Source organism: Ruditapes philippinarum, unplaced genomic scaffold (genome assembly GCF_026571515.1).
Source record: "Ruditapes philippinarum isolate M1 unplaced genomic scaffold, ASM2657151v2 ctg1366_1_1_1_1, whole genome shotgun sequence".
NCBI lineage: Eukaryota > Metazoa > Mollusca > Bivalvia > Venerida > Veneridae > Ruditapes > Ruditapes philippinarum.
Window position 1 is genome coordinate 32,574 of NW_026867297.1, and position 25,267 is coordinate 57,840.

A 25,267-nucleotide genomic window follows, 5' to 3' on the forward strand; every position below is an offset into this window, starting at 1 on the left:
AAATAATTTACGTCTGTGCAATTTCCACTGAGTATTAGTCGAAAAGATGCATTTTGAGCCAAATGGGTGACCAATAAGACCTAGAATGTACCATAACCTGTGACATTAATATGGAAAGGTAATTTAGCACTGTTATGCCAACTTAGGGCCTGTGCCTTGCAATACATCTCTTCCTACAAGGGGTTCAAGCACCCTTTAACCTTTCCTCTTTTTCCCACCACTTTGTAGGCAACTTATCAAGGCATTAGTCAGAACATGGATGCTGGTTTTTCAGAGTCTAAACATTAGTGCACTTAGTTATTTTCATTTTTAGCTCGACTTTTTTTTTGAAAAAAAAATAGAGGTATTGCTACAGTCAGGTCGGCGTTGCCGTTGCCGTTGCCGTAGCCGTTGCCGTTGCCGTTGCCGTCCGAAAACTTGTACCTGGATCATAACTTTTTTATTTCTTTGTGTATTGTCTTCATACTTGGCCACAACAACCCTTGGGACAAGACCTTTCAGTAGACCACACTAACCTTGACCTTCATCCATAAATGACCTTGACCTTCAAGGTTAAAAGTCCAATTTTTGCTTGTTCATGCTGTTATTGGCTGTAACTTTGTTATTTTTGAATGGATTGTCTTCAAACTTGAACATAATAATCTTTAAGGATATCCCTTAAAAATAACCAGCCAGACCTTGACCTTCACTCATAAATGACCTTGACTTTGAAGGTCAAATTATTGAAATTTTCATTTTTTTGGCTTTTATTGGCTGTAAGTTTGTTATTTTTGAATGGATTGTCCTGAAACTTGAACATAATGATCTTCAAAGATTACTGTTAAAGATATACCGGAAGACCTTGACCTTCACGCATTAATGACATTGTCTTTGAAGGTCAAATTATTGAAATTTTCATTGTTTTGGCGGTCACTGACTGTAACTTTGCTATTATTGAAGGGATCAACTTCATATTATAAGAGAACATTCTTAAGGACCAGACCTTGTTGTTTATCAAACCCAACTTTGCTTGGGCTCTTAAATGACCTTGACCTTGAAGGTTAAATTACTGAATTTTCTCAGATTTGTGCATTAAATGACCATATTTAAATATTTATTGGTGTGTGTGTGTCTATATATATATATTTACAACAACAACAACAATAACTAAAATTGTGTCATTGTTTCTATTTATAGAATTGCGTCATTGTTTCTATTTATAGAATTGCGTCATTGTTTCTATTTAGAGAAATTGGGTCATTGTTTTTTTTTATAGAAATGCGTCATTGTTTCTATTTTTAGAGATTGCATCATTTTTTCTATTTTTAGAAATTGCGTCATAATTTCTATTTTTAGAAATTGCATCATTTTTTCTATTTTTAGATATTGCGTCATAATTTCTATTTTTAGTATTTTTAGAGATTGCATCATTTTTTCTATTTTTAGAAATTGTGTCATAATTTCTATTTTTAGAAATTGCGTCATTGTTGCTATTTATAGAAATTGCGTCATTGTTTCTAATTTTAAAGATTGTGTCATTTTTTCTATTTTTAGAAATTGCGTCATAATTTCTATTTTTAGAAATTGCGTCATTGGTGCTATTTTTAGATATTGCGTCATTTTTTCTATTTTTAGAAATTGCGTCATAATTTCTATTTTTAGAAATTGCATCATTGGTGCTATTTTTAGAAATTGTGTCATTGTTGCTATTTTTAGAAAATGCGTCATTGTTTCTAATTTTAGAGATTGTGTCATTTTTTCTATATTTAGAAATTGCGTCATAATTTCTATTTTTAGAAATTGCGTCATAATTTCTATTTTTAGAAATTGCGTCATTGGTGCTATTTTTAGAAATTGCGTCATTTTTTCTATTTTTAGAAATTGCGTCATTTTTTCTATTTTTAGAAATTGCGTCATAATTTCTATTTTTAGAAATTGCATCATTGGTGCTATTTTTAGAAATTGTGTCATTGTTGCTATTTTTAGAAAATGCGTCATTGTTTCTAATTTTAGAGATTGTGTCATTTTTTCTATATTTAGAAATTGCGTCATAATTTCTATTTTTAGAAATTGCGTCATAATTTCTATTTTTAGAAATTGCGTCATTGGTGCTATTTTTAGAAATTGCGTCATTTTTTCTATTTTTAGAAATTGCGTCATAATTTCTATTTTTAGAAATTGCGTCATTGGTGCTATTTTTAGAAATTTCGTCATTTTTTCTACTTTTAGAAATTGCGTCATAATTTCTATTTTTAGATATTGCGTCATAATTTCTATTTTTAGTATTTTTAGAAATTGCGTCATTTTTTCTATATTGAGAAATTGCGTCATGTTGCTATTTTAAGAAATTGCGTACTGTTGCTATTTTTAGAAATATGCTTAATGTTTCTATTCATATATATACAAAATATATAAAGAAAACTAATGTGACAAGACAGACCAACTAAATTTATAAAAAGGAAACGTTAATATATGTTCAAACCTTTCTATGTTTGCGTTTAGAAAAAGTAAAAAGTCGAGCGTTGCCCCCGCCCGGCGGTGGCTCTTGTTTTTTAGTTCTGTAGGTCTGTTCCGTATGCCCTGTGACAATCTGCAAAGATGTACACACTCTGAGAGGATAAGAGAGACAAAAGGCTTGTCCAGATTTTCATATTGCATTTGTGCTTTTATTTGTTGGTTTTAAATATGTGTCAGCTTTCTGTATTGAAATATGAAGTAAACATTGTGGTCATTGAATGCAGGTGGTCTTTTTCTCAGGGGTCAAAACATTGGTGTCACTGAAGACTGAGACAACAAAAAGGTTTCTTAAGTTGTCATTTTTCTTGCAAAGGTATATCATCATAAAGTCTCCTTAACAAAATATTGATGATGTGGATATTGTTTTTCATCTAGGTCATAAGAATGCTTATTAAATTACTTCTGTCTAATCCAGGTCATATTGGTGCTTTGAAATATGAATTAATAGTTGATGGAAGATGACAAAAAAAGACGCTGAGTAAATAGATTGGTGGCTTTGGAACCATTTCTTGAATATCTAGATATCTTACATGCTTATCAAACAAATACCATAAATACACCAAAAGTAAATGAAATTTAAGCTTTTAAGTCTGTTTCTTTGAACTGGCTTCATAGAGCAGATTATGTTCTGTTACCTGGAGTTTGCCAGGCGTACAGAATTATTTGTTTGCTTGTAATTCTTGTAATTGTCAGAATTCAAAGAGATAATTAAATGTGTTTTCAAAATGATTTCATACCAAAAGATTAATTATGCTGTATCAACTGTATATCTGGAAACAGATTGCAAAGGTGCCGTAAATATTCTGATAGAGGTAACACCTTTTGTAATAAGTACATTCTCAGAATAAAATGTTTGTATAAACAGTATTAATTAAACACACCTATTAATAATCAATCAAAAAATTGCCTTTGGATCAAATAACACTATGATGCAGAAAGCCATTTCAGGTTTAAAAAGAGAGCCACTGAAATTGATTAATGGTATTTAATTTATTTTTAAAAAAGAATCAAGTTTAAAATGGATTCTATTCAAGCAAGCATTGTGTTATTTGATTAAAATGTGGAATTGTTCTTTTATAAGAACATGTTTTTACGTCTTGACCAGTGAATTGCATCTATGAAATATTACAATGGTTGATTTGTGAAATTTCAGAAAAGATCTCGGGTTTTTTTTGCCAAGGACCTTCAATAATGATTTCTTGCTATATTCTGTGGCTTAGATCATTGCCCCATTATTATATCAGCATGTTTTTTCAGGTAACTTCTTAACAAGATTAAGAAAATATTCTTTTTGTAAATGAAGGAAGGCAAAATGAAAACAAACATAAAAGGCCTAGGTGTCTTTAAGTGTTTCTCAACAAAGCTTGGTCCTGTATAATGTAAATATTTGAACCATATTCTGATGTGTTTTGTAAATTATAATTACTGTTCCTCTAATGAATAGCAGAAGACAAAATGAAGGTATGATGTTCTGGGAGGAAAAATGATGATACTGTGTCAGAATTTATTTGCCACAGGCTATATCTGGGATGTTTACGTAATCTATAAAAAAGAAAGTCATTTTCAGAAGTTAATCAAGAGGAAAATTGAATTGTCCCCACGGTATATTTTTGTTAAATATTCTCAGCAATTCCATTGATTTGCACCCAATTACTGAAAATAAAAAATGCTTTGTCGAAACAAGGGGGGAAAAAAGGCACTACTTTTTAGGCGTAGTAATTTCTCATAAAAAATTTTTAATAATAATATTGCAAGTTTTACAGGTAACTAAAACAGCTCTTCAGAGACCAGTTGTAGATGTTTAAACTGCAATTTTCATGGCAAAAAAGTGTGCAATTTACATTAATGAAAATCTGCTAATGTGATGTACTGATTAAAAGAACCGTCTCTGTAAATATCGTAAATATTGGTGAAAGTTTTAGGTAAGTGATTGAAATCTTATCACTAGAATGGCAGTGCTTTGTGATAAGTTTTGAAGTTATAAATTTCTTTTGAGATTAATTATGCGCAAGATTTATTATGTACGTATGTAGCAAAAAAAAATGTACGGAGGTTTTTGTTTTTGTTTCCAAATAAGTTTATTAACTTTATTGAACAAGTTATCCATTGTCTTACAAGAATTATGCATAGTTATGACCCTTGATTTTGAATAAAAATTGTTAATATTTTTTCATAACAAAACAGTTTTTTTTATGAAGGAAACAAGATGATGTGTAAAAAAGGGAAATAAACTTAAATGTATAATAATGCAGTGATTTTTCTGTATTCCAAAGCATTGAAAGACAATTTTATATTTACGGGTTAATTTTTTTCTTTTGAGTTATGTCCCCGTTGACGTAACAAATAATATTATCATTAAAGAACTTTTTCTTCTAGTGACACTCATTAAGGTATTTATTTATAAACTTATGTTATATGCATTCTTCTGTAAAAATTAACATATGGGCAAAAAAAAATGATCACACTTTTTACTGATGCGCAAGGAACCATGAGTTTATATAAATACAAGTGCCAACTGACAGGGATTCCTTATATTTATTTACTCCAGGAATATCACGTATAATGCATCAGGATATATATTAACATCTGTTTTAATGAAAATATGTAAATCATGGAAAACTCGTCTCTTTCACAATTATTTACACTTTCATCCGTCTTGCAAAAATTTCAGCATGATTTGATAGGAGAGTATTATGGCGCCATGGATTAGGTCTCGTTGATGAATCGAATTGTTCGGATTGGTTATTAGTTGAAGATTACAATCAACAATAAACTGGTATAAATATAAATAAGCGTGTTTGTTTATGAAATTGACATATTTCAATGTTTTCCCATGCATTTGTTAATGTCGGCGGAAAAAAGTAATGTTCAGTGAAAATCTGCGCATCATAAGTACGTTGACTGCATTATTGAAGGAGAGAAACAAATTAATGTAATGAATGAAATCATTTATTTATTTTAATTTCTGCATATGGCTGTGAAGTATGGGGACAGATTAGTGATAAATGCTGTAGAATGTGGTATATATGCTTATAATAATTTTAGAGATTATTTTATTCTTCTATTTTTGATATGCACTTGATATACTTAAATGTAACTCTTATTGGTGAGAAGCAGTTGATTTCTTAAAACTACGAAACTTTTACCATTCAGCCACCACTGAGTCCAGATACCAAGGTTCAGTCTTCACCATATAAAGGGTTGTGCTCTGTTCAAGGCAAATTTGAGCACGTGTGTACTAATTAACAGAGCAGTGTACAATATACACGGTCTATAACTTGTAGATAATTTTTATCAGAGATTCTAAGCTATGATTTTTTAACAATCACATAACAATATGGGGGATATTACTTTGTCATAAATTTGCTTTTAAAGAAACCATTTAGAATAATATATAGACATACTTACTAATAAACAAGCCTGCTTTCAGTTATAGTTATTAGTAACCAAGAATGCAGTTTGTAGTAATTTATAATATTACAACGCAATTGGTCAAAAAAAATGTAATTGCTTGATTTTTGTTATTTTTGGATTCGGAATACATTATCATATACATACTTCATTTTATTTTGGTAGCTTAACGCATATGGCATTGGTTAGTATGAACGTGTGACAGCTGTATTATGAGAATATTACGAGCCGAGCTGTATGGCAATTTTTTTTTTCTTTCGATTTTTTCTTGTTTTTTTGGACGATTTTGGATCATAGTTAAGTAAGTTGTTTTAAGCATAAGATTATCCTGTACATTAGCAAAAATACTATTTTGTCAAGGTTACATGTTATATATGTGCACGGGCTTAGTGCGAAATTGTTGCATTAATATCTTCATTTCTTTATAGTTTATTGTACTGCACTCAGGCTGGGTACTAATGCACTTATTCTCTGCACATCTGTGTGTGTTCTTTAAGATGATCTAGATACTTTTGTTACTAATGTATGTGAAAGTTTGATTGTGAATACAATGGAGCTATTGACAGCCCTGAATTTCCAAGCACAGCTAGTCAGCTATGATAAATTTCAATATGGAAGTTTGAGCCAGGTTATTTGAAAAAATAGAATTCTGACAAAATACGCCAAAAATGGTAATCTTGAAAAATTTGCTTGCTTATTAATTAATCGAGTCTGTTCATGGACGGAAATGGTACATGCAAGGTACACACTTTTGTCAGTACATTTTCAATTGTCAATAACAGTAGGCAGCAATATTAATGAAGTAAAATCTTCACAAAATAATTTGTATATAAGAAGCATTTTGATTGGTTGTTTCAAGAAGCATTCTAATTGGTTGTTTCAGGAAACAATTGAAAGGCAATTAGTCAAAAGTTTAAATCTGTCAAACTTTTTTACAGACATTTTTTTTTCCAGTAAATTCATTTTGGTAACATTTTAAATTCTAAAAACAGATTAACTTTTGTTAAAACTTTATTTCCCTGGGCAGAAGTAAATGCGTAGTAAATCTAGACTAAACAGTCAAACATTTTAAATTTTTTTTACATATATGCAATTTTTTCCCATTAAATCCGTTTTGATAATAATGTTTTGAGTGTATTGTATAAAAGATGCATCTTTAGCACACATCATTTCCTTACCTTTAAAAAAAAATTGATGACTGACGTATTGTGGAAGATTATTTTAGAAAAATGGTAAAATTTAGTAACACTTTATTTTATTTCTCTTGAAAAACTGTAAGATACAGTGTATTGTTTTATTTTTTTGTAAAGTTTTACAATTAAGTCATTTTGCACTGAAAGAGATACAGTGTAAAAATTTAGTATATGTTAGAAATAAATAAACATGTATATGAATTAAATCTGTAGATTAAAAAAAATTTGTAAAAATTAAATAATATTGAGTTTAAAAACTTTTTTTATAACTTTATATTATGTATGATATTATAATACATGTATTTTTTAAAATAAGAAAGAAATAAAGAAATACAACACTTGAACACCAGTGCAGGTTGAGTAATTTAATATTCTACAGGTTTTGGTTCTTAACGAACCTTCATCAGGATGTATTTTTTAAGGTTGTTTGGTGGGACTGTTATACTGGTACTGTTCTGACAGTAGTAACATTAGGAAAGTTCATTAAACTCTGTATCATCAACAAAATGTGGTGCACCAGTTTCTACTGCACAAAGTCATTATGATACAGACATAGACTAGAGAGGTTTCTCTCGTCTTCGATGACATTATATTTACACAGATTCTAAACAGAATGCCAATGATTCGCTAGCGGCAACAACATTTGAATCAAGCGTGGTTGATATGACAGCTAAATGAAAACAAGCCTAATTGATGCAACAAAATTGAATGTAACCGTAACTTTTACTATCTATATAACATAAAGTGATATAATGTAATATCATCATGTGATGAAACTGGAATTCTTCCTCCTCCATTGAGTGTTGAGAGATATGAGTGACTTTGCAGATAGTATACAGAAACTGGTTGTCACATTTTAACATTAAGAGCTGCACATTTCGGAATTTTTTAGCACATGTTGCGATACGTTTTCTAAATGTATTATAAATATATGTATAATGCTATACTATAATTATGATAATTAAACAATGTATGGGGAAATTCTTAAAGAAATAATGTTCCGACATAAAATTTCGGAAGAAATTCTCAAATGTAAGCTTAGAGTAGCCGATTTTACAACAAAATATTCTTAAAGTTAGAAAGTGTTTGTTCATTTTTGTTTTCTTCTACCGCTGCTCATGAAGATTGTTAAATGCGAAAGAATTATTAATTTCATTGTAAAACAAACAAAAAAATTTAAATGAAAAAGAAAGTGCACAGATGTGTGTATTGAAAATGAGGCGATAAATATTTAAACATGGCGTGAAGTGGGCTGATTAATGAACAATGTTCGAAGATAATTTTGCGAGACTTAGTATGAAATTTAAAGCGTTGCTTTCCTGCAAATATTGGACCAATTACGGGGGACTTTGCTCGTTATCGAATTGATTCAATATGCAATATCTTATGCACAGCGTAATTATGTGCTAACAATATGTGATCAATCTACGTTAGTGCAGCGCAAACTTTGCAAATTTCGTATCAAATCTTTATCTGACTTATCAGAATGATTTTAATTGGAAACAAGGTAGAAAGCAGACGTGTTTCTTGCTGTTTTACATACATGCCGTCATGGTCGCAGATGTAAAAAAATGAGAAAAAAAATAACATAAATAATGTAGCGAAACTGTGTGAAAAATAGAGAGAAATGCATTATATAAATGAGATTTACTGTTCGGTACCCTCGCATATAATCTAAATCATGACTTTGCGATGCAGGTCTCTTTTTTTCTTAGAAATAAATGAGTGTAAATGTATAATTATTAAACTTGTAATTGATTTATATTTAGTAATTATCTTTACAATACCTACCAGTACGAACAAGATAAGATGTAATCTCCTTCGTAACCTTTTATAAATAAGTACGCGCAGACTGGTTGGAGGTGTGATGTAGTTGTAGTTCCTGATATTTGTAGGAAGAATTCTTAATCTTCAACATAACAAGTTTTATGCAGACGTTACTTGCAGATCATATATTTAGTATATACTGTATCTCAGAAAGGCAGCCATATTCTTGTTAAGGGATTCTTGAACAATTTTATTCGGTCAAGCTGTTATCAATTTATTTTGTTGCAAAAGAGGACTTAATGTCATATTTATTTGATAAATATTTTGATGAAATCATAATTACAAAGGACCGACTTGGTGAGAGATAATTGTAACTGCCCCTTTATCGTCTGTTGAGTTACAACCGTCTTGCACAAAGTGCTAAATATTGCAAATTATTATGCCCTAGTTTTGGAACTGTTGTTAAAAAAAAAAAATAAGCATTCAGCAAAAATAAATATTCTGAGCCGGGCCAGAAAGCATGCAATAGTAATGCCTATAAAATTTGTGGAACAATCCTTCCATTATCATATCGGCACTTAACGAAATATTATATAGTTCATGTCAATGACCTATGGGGAAATGTTCAAAAGACTTCTTCCTTTGTTGTATAGCTATTGTTGTTACAATATAAACTTATGTTGTTTCAATATAAAGTTTCCCGACTTTCCTTTAACTGTACTCTTTTTTTTATTTTTATTGTTTTAATAAAAAATGTCCGTGAGCATTTCGGTAACTAAATATAGCAATAAACATAAGCATTTTATATGAGATAATAAGGATCATTATTTATAATTCAAAGATCCGGTGCGTGTAAATAAAGTTACCATTGAGTTGCAGTCGTGTAAGTTTTGATTACCAGTCAGTACTTTGCTCTACTAAGTACCTCACTTCAGATGAATGGAAAATTAGCTGCTGGTAGTTAATTATATCCAAGTGTTTAACTTAATACTTGAAAAAAAATGTAGGGCTATAATTCATTAAGAAAGACATATACAGTTACAAAATACAAAGCCTTTTTTCAAACAGGGTCTTAAAAATGAGTACATGTATTTAAGTTCTTTTGTTGCTCCTAGCTTAAATGAACTGAAGGATGCTGTGATTTGATAAATTAATATGAGTCTTGTAAGTGAATGTATAGGGTTTAATAGTTAATCCCAGTGTCAAAGACAAAGATGACTGTAATAAACCGGAATGATTTGATTTCTTTATTATTTGAGTAAGCGAAAAAAATCTGAAGACCTCATACTTAGCTTAATGTAATATAAGTTTATGAACAGAAGTAAAATCATGATAATTATATTGTTACTTAGTTTAAATATCCAAAACTTGTAAAAAATGTTACAGTCAGTTAGCTTAAAGGGAGAGTATCAGATTTGTAAACCAAGAGGTTGCTGGTTTGATACCTTGGCAAGGTGTTGATTTCTCCATGACATTTGCTCTCAGACATTCAGTCTAATGGTCATTTGTCTTTCACCACTGATAGGGGGAAAAAAAAAGAAACAAAATGTACAAAAATTGCGCTAAAGCAGGTGCTTGATAAAGGGGTGTGAGTGATGTTGCACCTTTAGCTATCACCTTTTCACAATGGTTGTCATTGCTGATCTCCATTGCAAGGATGGATTGTTCTTTTTCTGGAGATTTTGGAAACGGAGACTTAAGAGAACCTGGATACAAGCACTGTAGATCTATAGATGTATGCACGTTTATCTGTTTATACAGTGTCAGCATGCTGTTGCTAATTGAGGTAATTAGTTAAACATGGTGTCTTTATTTCTTTTTTCAGGTTGTCAACGGTGTAAATCAGAATTTGTCTTATCTAGAGAAAAGGTAATGACTTTTATTGTAGTTTACCAGATTTCATGCAATCCCCATCTCCTATTAATTATTCTGTATACGATTCAGACATCTTTAGAGCCCTGAATGCTGCTTTTGCCAACAGTATTACGACCAATAAAAATTCTTGTTATAAAATAATGCTCATTTAATTAACCAATCAGAGGACAGTTTGCTTAGAAACAGATGGAAATAATTCAGTTGTAGCATTATGCAATGGAATTTCAGACAGATTATTACTGTCGCATTAAATGAAGTATGATAAATAAGGTCTGTTACATATTTCATTGTACAATATTAGCTTATAAAGTTCTTTCCTTGTTTACTAGGTCTTCTTTAATATCATTCTGTATACAAGATTGATCTCTGTTTCAGATGTACTTTCCTAAAATCTTACCATGATCATAGTATATTCTCTCTGCTTGAACATCAAAGATTCCACATTTTGCTTGTTACTTGTATTAGATACTATAGTAATTTTATAGCTGCAAGTTACTTGCTATCTTAGTTTCATATTGTAATTGATTACAGCTGATCAAGGGTTGTGGCCCCTGATACAGTCCGGAACATCTATTTTATATTACTGCTTATTGACACATTTAAGTAGAATAATCAACTAGTTCGCCTGATGACAAGAATATTCCTATTTGTTTTAAGTATCATAAAATTCAAGTTAGTTTCTTTTAATAAATTTAGATATATATTGTGTTTGAAGGGACATCACTCTTCTTGTGTAAGAGAGCTTCAGATATGTTTCTTTATATAAAAGTCTTTTATTTTGCATTCAAAGTAGTACTGTACATTTTAAAGAATCTAATTTTTTGACATTGGATTAAGTCTACTGTATTGTTGGACTGAAAGTATATACTATTAAGCAGTCATAATAATTATTGGTACCAATAAAGGGAGATAATTGTAGTTTAGACAGAAAAGTTATGGTTCTTGAATTATTCAATTAAATTTCAATTATTGTTACCTTACATCTGAGAAATAAATATACAAGATGAAAATAACATTGTTCTTTTCTGCAGCTTTATTAAAGAAATTACTTGGGGGAAATTACTTAAATTCCCTTGGGAGGTAGAAATAAAATCAGATAAATAATTAGTTATGTATTTTCTGCCGTGATATATAATGCAATAGCAAAGTGGAACTAAAATACAAAATGTAAATAGTACTGGGAAAACAAAAGTTAATTGACATTTTAAGTTTTAACACATAAATCTTGTAGATTAAAGTATAAATTGAATTTGTAGATCTAGAATATGTGAATATTAACAGAAATGAAATATGTAGATTAAAATATAATTATTTTGAGGCACAATTTTACATATAAAGCTGAAAATTATATGATATTCTTTTATTTCTATGAGGTAAGTTTTGAATGTAATCTTGTATTTCCCCATAAAAAATTTTTTTTTCATAAAAAAGCTCAAGGTTTTTTTATTGAGCATTCAAGATGTATATAGTTAAACGATTTTGTGTATTAGAGTGATTTTGTGTTTTAGAATGAATTATTTTAAATATTTTAAGAAAATTGATCGTCATTTTAATACTTTGCATGCACATAAAGTATTTAAGTGACATAAATAAATATTTAGTATATATAGCATATTAAAAATTGTTTTCTTATGTTTAAATTAGTATTATAATATTACTCAATACGGACTTATCCCCCTTGCAGCAATAGATTTGACAAGTGCAGACCAAGATTAACAGGCACATACATGCCTTCTGCTGATTGTCTGCACTGTTTGCTTTTTGGTCTGTATTTCGTTATTTTGAAATTTCCCCAAAAAATGATGAATGGTTTTTGTCTAGATTTAAAGACAGATGAGAGCCATTTCAGATATTTAGGGCAGAAAGGGTTCTAAGATTATAAAATTTATATATTTAAACTACGTTATACACATTATAAGTATCATTTAAATGAAACATTAAATATTTTAATGTTTTATATAAGCATTTAACTAAAGTGATAGTACCATGTTTAAATTTCATATTCTTTTTATCAATATCTAATTTTATTTACCTAATTAATTATGTGTCAATGAGCCAGTCTATATTCTAATGATTGGAATCAAATTCAGACATGGAACAAAGGGTATGACTATAATACACAACAGAGATTTTTTTGGTGCTACGGGCCAATATATATCTCATTCTAATAATTATAAATGTTTGACATTTGCTTTTATTTATGGTGAGAAAAAATACTTTGCAATATTGCAGTACTGCACATCTAATTTGAGTGCATATATAAAATATGAAAAAGAAATATAAATAATTTTTTCTGTGTATAATCATGAAAATGTTTGTAAATGAACAGACTTTCACCATGGTTTTCAGGCTTGTGGGAATTAGAGAGAAATTGGAAAGTATTAGTAAAGATGTTGCACCCAGATTGACTTTATCATTTTGAGCATCCTGATTAGTCCCTTATGATATAACAATCAAGTATAATATTAAATACTGTAAAATTGTCATATTTTATAAGCAATTGTTTTCGAGGTTTTTGAGACCATCTTTGATGCTAAATAAAGGGGCTATATTCTATCTCCCCTGGTGCCTTAGTCACTGAATTAGTAAAGTACTTATATATGGTTTTATATTTTAATTTGTATTTCTCAGTTACCACTGGAGGTGTTTGTTCAAAACTCCTTGCACTTCTCTGAGATCATTCCTGAAGGACTGGTCTCCTGCCAAAGAACCTTAACTCTTGTAGTGATATTCACAGAATAATGTTCCTTTATAAAGTTAAAAAATTCTCAAGTTTTCATTTAAAGTAGCACGCCTCCAGATTCAAGTTAAATTTCATGAGAATTTTGATATTGTATTTGACAGTAAAATATTGTGAGGTGAACAAATAAAGTTATTTACATATTGCAATTGGCACTTACATTCCATGCAAATAACCAAAAAGAGGTCAAAATGTGCAAAAAAGCCCTTACTGCGTTTAAGTAACACAGTAGAAAATATGGTGATAAAATACTGCAAAATCAGTCTTAAATCGCAAATAACATGTAAACTTCAACATTGATCTTGATTGTTTTTACCTTTCCTGAAAAAGTACATAATCTCAATTTTCATTTTCTTGAAATATTTTGGCTCATCTGGAGGCGTGCAGCTTTAAGTTTCATCATCATGGTGTCATTATCCTGAAATTATGATGCTAATATTAAATATGCTTATTACCTCCCCCGGACAGGAAAACTATCAAGCTTAATTTTGTTGAAGGTTGGTGGTTCTACTGAGATACCCACTTTTGCATGAAATAATGAATGAAAGGGCAAAGATATTGGGGAAGAAATTCTAGTAATGTCATCTTGTTAACATCATTTTGCAGTCAAAACAAGTTTTTTAGAGAATTATAAGAATCACAGGTGTAAGCTGGTTTGCATATGTCTCATCTTTTTAATTACAACTTTTATTATTAGAATTCAGTATAACCAGTCTGGCTGGATGTGTGCTATTGATCTCTTTCTGTTGTTGGAATTTTGAGATCGTTGTTTCAATTTTATTTCTGCTATTTTGAGATCATTGTTTCAATTTTATTTCTGCTATTTTGAGATCATTAATTCAATTTTATTTATAGAATTTTGAGATTGTTGTTACAATTTTATTTCTGCTATTTTGAGATCATTGTTTCAATTTTATTTCTGGTATTTTAAGATCATAATTTCAATTCTATTGATGATATTTTGAGATCATTGTTTTAATTCTGTTGAGATCATCAATTGTGTTTCTGAAATATTTGAGATCATCTTTTCTATTTCTGATATTTTTGAGATCATCAATAAATGTATTTCTGATATTTTTTAGATCATCAATTGTATTTCTGATATTTTTTAGATCATCAATTGTATTTCGGATATTTTTTAGATCTCTATTTCTGATATTTTTGAGATCATCAATTGTATTTCTGATATTTTTTAGATCATCAATTGTATTTCTGATATTTTTTAGATCTCTATTTCTGATATTTTTGAGATCATCAATTGTATTTCTGATATTTTTTAGATCATCAATTGTATTTCTGATATTTTTTAGACCGTCAATTCTATTTCTGATATTTTTGAGATCATCAATTGTATTTCTGATATTTTTTAGATCATCAATTGTATTTCTGATATTTTTTAGACCGTCAATTCTATTTCTGAAATTTTTGAAATCATCAATTGTATTTCTGATATTTTTTAGATCATCAATTGTATTTCTGATATTTTTTAGACCGTCAATTCTATTTCTGATATTTTTTAGATCATCAATTGTATTTCTGATATCTTTTAGATCATCAATTCTATTTCTGATATTTTTGAGATCATCAATTCTATTTCTGATATTTTTGAGATCATCAATTGTATTTCTGATATTTTTGAGATCATCAATTGTATTTCTGATATTTTTGAGATCATCAATTGTATTTCTGATATTTTTTAGATCATTAATCGAATTATATTTGTACTTTAACTTTATAAGACTTGCTTTGGGGACTAAATAATCTGTGTGCACCAGATTAGTTGCTTTTATGTGAGTTTTTCAAAAGAACCATACTGTAGTAACTGTTCATATTTGTGAACCAATTTTGTTCTCATGTAATAATGTCAGGTATTTTGAGATAATTTATTCAATTCTACTTAAGCCTTATAAGTGCAGTAAGTTCTTAAACTTTATAAAAGTACATATGAAAGCCATTGCTTTTGGGAATACATGACTTGATTGTACTGTCTTTTACAAGTAATGCTTGTGGGCAGATTTGATTTAACACTATAAATTTCCCTTTATACCCATAAAGGGTCTTTAGGGATTTCTACCATTTTGAGAAGTTGAAACGTTTTCATTCAATTCCATTACTTGTATCTGCTTCATTGTGCAAAATTCAAAGTTTTTTTTCCGTTTTTTTTTTTAACCTTTATTATGTGTTTCATTAGGCATCTTGAAACATTTTGCTTCAGTTTTTTTTTTCAACAGCATGTTTCTGACTGGCATGATTGTTGCAGATTATGGCAGTGGCCCATTATAAAATTTTTCAAGAAATAATTGACTCTAAAAAAATGTGTTTTACTTCAGACAAGATTGTTTTTACGCCATTGTCAGATTTAATCATAATTAAGACACTTCAATAGTAGGTATAAGGTATAGGAAAATTATGTACCCATGTTGCAGAAACAATAGAATCAGCTGGTAGAGACTTCTGTGAACTGCAGGGAACCAGGCATTTGTTCCCACCATGTGTTGTGTGGGAGGCGGGGCTTAAGAAGATAACATGAAGGTATGATTATGCTGAGTCCAGGGCCTAAATGTAAAGCGCACATATTGTAATGATTACATGAATGCTTGGTACAACATATAATAATTGTTCTCTGTAATTGAATGACAATAATCATTTGAGGGGATTTGTATAAGAGATGTGCAGAGTTCTACATACTTTCATGTGTCAGTAACTACAGCTGTTCTCAGAGAGGAAAGGTATATTGCTGAAGAACCAGGGTGATTTAAGAAAGTGTATTATTAACACACTTCTCATACTGTGGTGGGGAGAAAAGATTGGTGTCTCTGCTAATTTACTGATTATGGTTCAGATCATGACTTGTGATCAGCAAGCCTAGTTGACTTGGAGGTCTACTTTTGTCTCATTTTGCCTGTTATCTCAGATTGATACACTCTGATAGTGAGAAGATTATTGGACTTAATGGTCGCAAAGTCCAATAACAGTCTTAGTGTCAACAAAGGATTTACACAACTTAGTTTAGTTTTCTACCAGTACCTCCATTTGACTGTGAAACTACAACTGCTTTTATAGATATTTTTTTTTATGTTTCTGCAGATAGGAAAAAGAAAGTAAAAGAATAAGTTATTAAAAATATTGTAAAAGACAGTTTGGTGTTGAAACTAAAAGAAAATGAGTGAAAGTGTTTAAACAGTGGATGTTAGACATTTATCTAAAGCAAATCATACATATTTACATATTATAAAAAAAGTGGAATTCATCTTCTATATCCAGGTAATTACAAAGTTTACATTGTATTTTCAAATTTCTGGAATTTATAATATGTACATGTACTTCATTTCAGTAAGTGGTTCATTGATTTTTAATGCCTCAATGGGATTAAAGATGATACTAAAGAAATAATGCTTTTAACCAAGAAATTATATTCTCTTTATGGATTGTTGTTCAAACAATAAAATAGATACTTAGCTGTTTTATTAATAGCTCACATACTTTGAATATAGCATCTACAAAATGTAGGGGTTGAAAAAAATATATCTGATCTAAATGGACAGATTTATTTTTACAAATTGTCAATACAAAATAAAAAAAGAGAGATTATTTCATGATACAAATTTAATGGAGGGGAGAAAAAATGTTCATATTTGATAAGAAAATATGTTAAATGAAAGAAATTAATGGCAAATGAAAGTACACTTATGTATAGATTATCAATACATTTTTTTGTGCTGCAACATTTTTTAGCAATTTCAAAAAAATGCTTATTTAATTAATAAATCAAATTGTTTTGCACTAACAACATAAAAAATAAAGTCCAAAACATATGCATGATTATTATTATTTTTTTTTTTTAAATGCAATTATGTGAAAATGCCAATTAAATGGGGAAAAAAGCTTTCAGAAAATGGCGAATTTATTGTTAAATTCTGAGATATAATTGTCTAAAGGAATCGCAATATTAATATACTATGCAGAGAATAAATGAGAAAGTAAAATTATATTGCAAATTGTTATTTGACTATTTTATTGTGAAGATATGTTTATGTTCTCATTTATTTCCTCAGTAATATCTGTTTTAGTGTTACAAAGGTGAAGGGGCAGTAAATCTGAGAGGCCAATTTATATAATGGTGCCATGAAGAGTTAATTACCCCAAATCTTACAAACATGAAAAATTGAAAAAAAATAAAAAGATATGTTTACTGTTATTCTGAAGATTGTTTTGTAGTTTAAGTCAAATGCTGCATAATGTTAGTACATAAATAATGATGATATTATTTAGTGTTTAAAGCAGCATGCCTCCAGATACCTGCTAATTTTTCATGAAAATTGTTGAAAATGTTTTAAAAAGTAATCTATTGTGAAGTGAACAACACATTTCAAACGGCACTTTTTTGTTTGTAACCCATGTAAATTGTAACCATAAAGAGGTGAAAATTTTTTTTTAATGAAGGTGTCGTGTCAATGGATATGTTTTTCAAGATTAATGAATTACATAATTTCAATAGATCAACTTTATTCCATTATTTTGGGTCACCCGGTGTAAGAACAAATTGAATTAATTAACAACATTCAAAATTTATACTATATATACATGTATATGGGTAGGGATGAAAAAAAGAAAGAAAGATTTTGAAAATCTAAAGAAAATAAATGTTTTTGTTATGTTAATTATGGAATGGAAGTGTTTATAAATCTATACAAGAATATATACAAATGTATATAAGATTAAAATTTAAGCTTCAAATACTATATATTATATATATATTATATATCCTAGTTAATCAGCAAAACATCATAATTTTCTTGTAGAATTATTTGTGATGTTTGCTGAGAATATTATCATGTTTGACAGTGTTGCAGTATATATCATCCTTAAAACAGTAATGCAGGCAAGTTGTTCCCACCTGGGAGGGGAATCTCTCGTCAAATTCGACACATTTTACATCCATTTTGCAGGCAGAAATTAGATTTTAACCAGATTTTTACAACCTTTTTCTCTCCTGTTAAATGATTTATTGCCGTGATGTAAAACCAGTGTTTTGCATTGTTGTATTGCCGGTTTGATAATGAATGAAGTGCATGATGGGAAACAGCGAAAACGTAAGATTATATACCTATTTTACTGATAGTTTCTGTTAATAAATTTTACGGATTGTTTCGAATTATTAACGATTAGTTGAAATGTGACGAGAGTGTAAATATCGTAAGCAATAATCTTAATGAACCGCAGATGCTGCAAACTTTAGTAGAATTACACGAGGGTTCTTGATGGTTCATGCTGCTCAAACATGCTAAATGATTCTGAAATGTTTTCTGACTTCGGCATTAAGACATTGCATTGCAGATGGATTTTAAAAAAATATCATTTTGCGCGCAATGATTACGAAGTGCTGAGTTAAAGCCTTTTACATTGATAAGCTTGATTTGTTTTCCGAGGTATAAAGCTTAATTTGATCATTGATGGCATAAGCTTAAAATTTACATGAGCTTTGATGATAATGAACATTATAGATGTGAACTATCGTATTTTTTTCTGGTTTGGTTTGGTTTCACTTTTAGTTACGCATTCAAGGCCATTTAATTGGCCGCTAGAGAAAGACCTATAACAGAAATACCACAGGCCCCTGGTGTGTATCTGAATAGAACAATGAAATACAGACCACTCTGTAAGTCAGTTAGATGATAATTTAAGGTCCCAGAATTTCATGTCCGGGGCAGGGATTAGAATCCACATTCAGGAAGGTTAATTATGATTTGAAGACATCAAAGGTAAAACCAGGGGCCCACTGAAGATTCCCGGACGATTCCCCTTCCATATTATTTACACAACCCGGACATTTCCCCTCCCGTTATTTTAATAGGGCGGACTTTTCCCCTCCCGTTAATTTAGCAGAGCGGACAATTCCCCTCCCATTTTTTAGCAGAGCGGACAATTCCCCTCCCGTTTTTTCACATTGCGTAAAAAAAAATCTATAACCATTCTTATTAAAGATGACAGTTTTTACTCTTAACAATAAACTGTTAAAGATCGGAACTTTTAACAATCATTATTTCACAAAAGTGACATTATACCGCCTTTAATCATTGCCGCCGCTGCTTAAGATAAACAAACTGTCAATAAAAAATCTTTAATCATTGCCGCCCTTAATTAAATGTGTCCTTGATTGCAAAACCAATTAAAAATGAAGGAGAATATTCCGACAAATGTGTTCAATCATATATAAAATCAAAATGATCACTGATATTTTGTGTTAGGACTTCATGTACTGATTCAATATGGTGAATATGATTTTCTAATCATAATGACGATGATGACAGTTCAATTTACTATAACATGTGCATAATATATTCTTTGCAAGAATCTACAGCTTAATTGTTTTTTTGTTCTTATCAATTGTTCTTTTATTGTTTTGCCGCTGCAAAAATGTATATACCTTTCAAATAAACAATATTATATAATAATTATATATATTCAATAGCCACGGGAGGGAAATTGTCCGATCTGACAACAGCGGGAGGGGAATTGTCCGGGTTGTTAAAAGAACGGAAGGGGAATTGTCCGGGTTGATAAAAGAACGGGAGGGGAATTGTCCGCCGTAAAAAAATAACGGGAGGGGAAATGTCCGGGTTGTGAAAAAACATTCAAATTTACTGGGAGGGGAATCGTCCGGGAGGGGAATTGTCCGGATACCCCCACTGAAACCCCTGAAATTCTCAATGTAAACTATATTGAGAAGAAACATTAACTATTATAAGCATGTACTGCATGACTACTGTTAATAATTTTTTTTATCTTTTAACTTAAAATGACAAATTGGGTTAATACTCATGTCATATCAAAGATAGATAACTATTGTGGGACAATCAAGAGATAGCACTTATCAATTATAATGGTCAATGTACAAAGGTTAGGGAGCTAAATACTTCTGAATGACTATAATAATCACATGGAGATAAGATAAGACCCTTCAAATAAACACTTAGACTGCTTTCTAGAGGCCATATTTGTGTAAAATTTTAATTTTATAACATAATACTGAGAGGATTTAGATCGGGCACCGATATCACCAGCTTCTTGAGACTTAAACATGCTGGTTCCCGTTCTTTTAACTGTCGTCTGCTGCAATATTTGAGAATTGAACATTCTAGTGTTTTATGCATTATAGTGAAAAAAGTTCAAATTGTTACATGTAAGAATTTAAAGTAACAGAAAAGAGATTATAGATAGAAGAAAATATAAATTTGTCTAGATTCACAGGTTAGTACTACTTTCTGAAATTAGCAAATTGGTTTAATTTTTAAAATTCATGTATATTTATGAATTATCATGTTATACTAGTTAAAGTAAACATTGTAAAGTAAATATGCGTATATATTCAGACCTAAATATAGATTTAATTGCGAAATGAACAAATTTCAGTTAAAGTGATCTTAAATTTAAATACCTTTTTTTATACTGATCAAGCTATTTAATGGTGTGCATTTGATTTAATTAAACTTTCATTCCATTTATATAGTTTAAATTTGCTTTCAAAAATGTGTTATTGCTATTTTTAGTGTCAGAGATGCTATTTATAGTGTTCAAGATATTTTTAGTATCATTCAGTCCTACATTTAATTTTGATGTACAATTATGTATGTATGCCATCTAAAATATTATTTTATTACAACAAAATTTAATTTATTGTTTTCTACTAAATTCCTTAAACTTGCGTTAAAGCATTCCATTACCATTGTCTCATCAGGCATTCCATATCTGGTGTCAATTATTCTTGAGGCACAATGTCTGTAGATATTGCATGGCCAGGTTGAGCCAGCCTATGTGGTGGACAAAACAGAGATGGCAATGACATAATCGCAAGGCCTGTTAATTGGGGGTTATTATTGACACAAGTTCTTGTATATTGGGGTTGACACATGCCTAAGCAAGGTCATTTAAAGCTGCTGGAAACTGCAGGGGATTGCGAAACAGCTGTGCTTCATTCAGTAATATCTACATAGGGGAAAAAATATTTTATTTTTAGATTTGTTTTTATCTTGTGATGACTCTCATCTAGGAATGATGGTGTTACAGTGTTAAGGTATGACATTATTGTGTTAAATTTTTTTGTTGTATATGAAACTTTAACAGCTTGTTTCAAGACTATATTTAGAATGAATTGAACCTCAGATGGCCAATCATGACTGGAAATAGAATGTATTGGAAATTTATGAAACTGGGGTTGATATTTCGCTTATAATAATCTTTTAGTGGTTGTTCTTGAAAACGGTATGTTATTAATATTTTTTTACGTTGTTTATTATTTTTAGAGATCATAAATGACAATAATATTGAGCGTGACAGTGTGTACGAAAAATAATTATTGTACTGATTACATTTTTTGGGGGTAGATTTTCTTTGTTAACACAAATAATCATGACGTAAAACGAATAATATTTTTCTGATTACCTGACAGTGTATGATATTAAAGCTGTATATAGAAAATTATAAATCAATCTCGTCTCTGATGCATAATTCCATATTCAATAGTCAAGTTATCCCTGCTGTTTTGATCAATCGAAGACAGGTATTGAAATTAATTGGTTGCTATGGCAACAATTTCCTATAAGTAGTAAAAAGGAAAATTAACGCAATATCCTGAAAGACTGAATGGCAGAGCCTGTTGCATTACGCTGACCTTAATGTAAATCGAATGATATAAGCCTATACACCTAATATGGAATTAACGCACTGGTCATTTGGGGAGACTTAATGTAACTTTATTGTAGCGGAGAAATAACGTGTTTTAGCAATAAGTCAAAAGTACGAGGGACGAAAACAAAAATGTTGGACTTTTTCATCATCACAAGGTATAAACTTCTTCAAAAATCTTTTCAAAGTTTTCTTCGTTGCGATTTTTGTTTTGTTTTACAAGGAATGACGAAAGTATAATTTGCGTCACCCAATTTTCTTGTTTTAATATAATCACTCTTTAAAGTATACGGAAGTAGACATGTAAGTGTTAAGGTACAGAAGTTAGATTTTTGCAAAATAATTTGATAGTGAAGCTTATTTTCAATAAATAGTGACCACAAATTAGTCTAAGATATGTTAATATATGAAAAACTGTCATTATAGAGACAGTGTCCTCTTTTGTTGTTTTATTTTCAATTTTGTTCTTTGTGTAAATACATGTGAGAATTTTTGTAGCCCTTACATAAATTTCAAGCAGTTGCTCTGCCTTCTAGAAAATTCATACATTCAAAACACATTTATTTTGTAAACTAGATTCTTTTTTATACCATATGGAATCATCTTAAGGGACTATTTTATATATTTAAGTTTATATTGACTCTGGGGATTATCTCTATTTAGTACATTTTGGGCAGGATTAGGGGGATTAATTGCATAACTAATACAAGGCATTAATGGATTAGGATGAAGTAATTGGAGCTAACCTTTTTATTGAAAAACAAATAAGTCTTCTATTTTCGATTAAGTCAAAATTAAGTCATGTTGTACGCTTAAGATTTTACATATTGTTAAGTGTAAATAATTGTTTTATACAATCATACCCACCAAAGAAAAAAGAATATATATATAAACTGTAAGAAACTGAATGACATTATGAAGATTATTATTGAAATAAATTATTATATTAAATAAGATTTAGTGTCAATATTGACTTGCTAATGTTTTTGTAAAAATATGAAATTCATAAGCAGCTTATCTGATTCAATTGTCCGAATTTTAACAGTTTGTGATAACGGGACGACGATGTTTCCGTGCATGTATAAACATAGAAATAGGGAATTATCTCATAAATACAGATAAAGTTATATTTAATATTACTTTGGATTAAAACATTGAAACACTAGTACGACTTTTGCTGAAGGACTTTGTTTTTCGGAGATCCACCTGCACTGAAACTGTATTTACGTTTTATTGACATTGGAAATGAAATCTGTTAACTTTGTACTAATTAATATTTTATGACTAAGTGCGACATAATATATTATTAAATAACTTCATATATATGCAGATATATATAGATATATTACAATTTGGATTAAAATTCAATAGTTGTAGAAGTTATATACATGAGGCATACATATATACAGGTATTTATTTTATATATTATCTTAGAGTTTTAGAAATTTGTTAATCATTTCAGTTGTATGTTTTATTTTCTGTCATGATTATATCTGTACGTTAGTGGGGGTGATGGGGGGGGGGGGGGGAATTACAGATTTAAAAAAAATGGTTTACATGCTGAGTGTTGTTTAAAGGAACTCCACTGAGGTACAAAGGTCTAAAATAATAAAATTTGGAATTGTTTCAAAAATAAACTGATGCACCTAAAATGGAAGAGTATTATGAATGCAATAGATAAACATACTCTGAATTATCATTGATAATCAATTTTTAATGCAAGTTTTGGGCTAATTTGAGTGCAAGGCATTTCATTTTTTGGCATCACTTTTCACGCTAAAATTGATTATTCCTTGTAAACGAAGTGAGCAAATGATCTGAATTTTTTTGTACTCCTGTTATTCAATCTAGGTCCCTTCATGTCAAAAAAACCTCAGTGGAGTCCCTTTAACATTAAATTTGCAGTGATCTAGATTTTTATGACTAAGTACAAATGCAGCAAACTTAAAACCTTCTGAATTAAAATTGCAACTTTATAAATTGTTATAGCAATAACTAAATGGAACAGCAGGATCTAACTTCTTACAGAATTCGAAGTCTGAGACAGCCAACACTATAGAGTCTAGTCAGTTGACCATTAAGTGGCGCAGCGCAGTGTAGTGAAGTGGTTACACTCTTCGACTACAATACAAGGGTTGCAAGTTTGATTCCCCATTAATCCTACTAAACATACAAACAAGTCTTTGCGATGAGACTTTGAATTATAACAAGTGTAGTGGTGCCACATGTATACTCTATTAGTCTTTGCATATAAAAAAAATCCAGATATACTTGAATAATTTTCATATGCTTGTTTGTTTGTTTCATTTTACGCCTTTTCCCAACAGTATTTCAGTCATATAGGCGGGTAGTTTCCTAACCATCGTTCCTGGAGAGTTACACCAGTACTAGACTACCTTCCCCCGCGCTAAACTACCAAAGCATCTCCCGGGGATCGAACCCACGCCAGAGAGGTAACTGGATTAGAAGTCATCGACTCTAACCCCTCGACCACGGAGGCGGCGCAATTTTCATATGCATTGACTTCAGAACAAAACATATTAACATTCTGGAGCCTGAGTTGGCTAGGCCAAAATATGAGTATTGTGGCAACTACAAATAAACATGCATGCCTGCATGTAAACATTGGAAGTTTTGTCTCGATCAGCATTGGTCACTATTACTTCTTGCATTCAAAGAGAGCTAATAACAGTTTCTCGAATAGTGGTCCTTGACGACTTAAATTTTCATGGTATATGTGGTAATTTTCTTGTATTATATAGAGGTGGAACAGAAATATAAGCATTGACAGGGACGGGGCATCGTAACGTAAGACACGATACATCAAATTACATGGTACATCATGTCTCAACGATTATTTTCATGCAAATTTAAAAGTGCTGCAAGTTGTTAATGCCTTTTTCATAATTATGTCATTTATTTTAATCCACTTAAAGGTAAGTCAAAGCTACAACATCAATTCTGATTTTGTGATATATATGGTAGATATCTACTAGCCATTTGATTAATAAAATTTAGGTAAAATGTCATTAGCAGAAAATATTTATGTTACTGAGAAATCAATTAAGTGAAGAAAACTTCTAATTAAATGGCACCATAC

The 25,267-nt window shown here is 30.1% G+C and overlaps 1 protein-coding gene across 14 annotated transcripts in view; it reads left to right on the forward strand.

Annotated features, from left to right (window-relative positions):
- LOC132735586 (poly(rC)-binding protein 3-like) overlaps nt 1-25,267 on the forward strand; it is a 100,592-nt gene that overhangs the window by 30,161 nt on the left and 45,164 nt on the right. For 9 of the 14 annotated variants that reach the window (XM_060722547.1, XM_060722555.1, XM_060722556.1 and 6 more), the window contains exon 3: nt 10,693-10,736. The exons of 1 other annotated variant lie outside the window; for it this stretch is intronic. The gene's annotated coding sequence lies outside the window, so the exon portion shown is untranslated. 4 more of the 14 variants (XM_060722550.1, XM_060722548.1, XM_060722551.1 and 1 more) reach the window with 4 other exon arrangements.